A 1,385-nucleotide genomic window follows, 5' to 3' on the forward strand; every position below is an offset into this window, starting at 1 on the left:
CTCACGACATTCACTTAGCCCCCTGCCGTACTCTCAACATTCACTTTGTATCCTGCCGTACTTACGGCATTCACTTAGCACCCTGCCGTACTCACAACATTCACTTATCGTCCTATGGTACTCACGGTACTCACATTCGCTTAGCACCCTACCATACTTACGCCCCCAAGCTTTGTGCAAGTGAGCTCGTGTCGAAGTTATCGCTATTTTCAGGAAGGCAGGCAATCATCAGCTGAGAGGTCCCCCCCTCTCCTCCAGTTCTACTACTACCTCAAGGTCAGCTAGTGCTGACAGTGCCTACTCATATCTATCATCTGTGCTGTCACCTCCAGATTTTAAAAATAGGACCATTTATAATGGCCATTTCACAAATAATAAATAAACACTAGAGGTAACTATAAAATACGAAAGGTAGTAAAAGGTAATACCCAATAATATTTATTCCTTTTTTTACATAATAAAGCATTCACTATTATTTTTTCTCTCTGTTTTTAGAGGGATCAGAGAAAAAATAATATCACCTGTCATCCAAGTTCAACCTCTGTTATTGCGATTTCATTTCTTTAATTTTTCGCTTTATATGTATATATTTTACTTTAAACGGAACATTCGCTTAAGCTACCTTGATGAAGGCCTGAAATTCAGGTCGAAACGTCGGTACAAATAAATACGTTTTGTTTATTTGTGTATCTTTGCTGACAGCCTATCTCACCATCTCTTTTTTTTAACAATATGACATCAACTAGAAATTAATATTTTGTTTTCAAATTTTTTTTTTCATATTATTCTTTTATATATATGTTTTATTATTATTATTTTTTTAAAATAATTTATAATTGATTTTAATCAACTAATGACCTTCCTTTCTAGAGGAAAAGAAAATATATATGTTTAGGTCAAAGTAGTATTTAATGAGCTTCATTAACCACAGTTCAGTTCCCTTATCCTACATTAAAAGATCCATAAGAATGAACCTCATTCAGGGCTGGGACATATGCTGGCAACTTCCGATTAAAGGATGACCCCTTCATAAATACAATCCTAACATAACTTATCAAAATTATAACAAAACAAAAAGTACACATTACTAACTGACCCTACTAATTAATTAGCATGCAAATATTGCCTCTAAATGTGTTATAGTGTTATAATGTTGTAGTCGTTATAATGTTATAGTGGTTATTGATCAGAGAAATTAGTTGTGTTCCTCCCTTGGGACAGCATATAGTCAGTTATCCTCAGTCATTTTTTCATATTTAGTGTCTTATTAAAATGTTAGAATGAAAGTTGAATTTAATAAAAGTTATCTAATATTATTTTTATGGATCTTTATTATATACCATCTTTTGACGTGACAACGTCTTATAAATCATTTTGCGGGATGC

General features: G+C 33.2%; 1 protein-coding gene across 4 annotated transcripts in view; it reads right to left on the reverse strand.

The window, feature by feature from the left end:
* Positions 1-1,385, reverse strand: part of LOC106679611 (UDP-glycosyltransferase UGT5) — a 14,670-nt gene that overhangs the window by 10,560 nt on the left and 2,725 nt on the right. Inside the window, exon 1 of one of the 4 annotated variants that reach the window (XM_014418866.2) lies at positions 162-215. The exons of 1 other annotated variant lie outside the window; for it this stretch is intronic. The gene's annotated coding sequence lies outside the window, so the exon portion shown is untranslated. Of the gene's footprint in view, positions 1-125; positions 216-1,385 lie in introns of those variants that run through there. 2 more of the 4 variants (XM_014418867.3, XM_067050771.1) reach the window with 2 other exon arrangements.

The sequence above is a fragment of the Halyomorpha halys genome, unplaced genomic scaffold (genome assembly GCF_000696795.3).
Source record: "Halyomorpha halys isolate HHAL.00 unplaced genomic scaffold, Hhal_1.1 Scaffold210.1, whole genome shotgun sequence".
NCBI classification, from domain to species: Eukaryota; Metazoa; Arthropoda; class Insecta; order Hemiptera; family Pentatomidae; genus Halyomorpha; species Halyomorpha halys.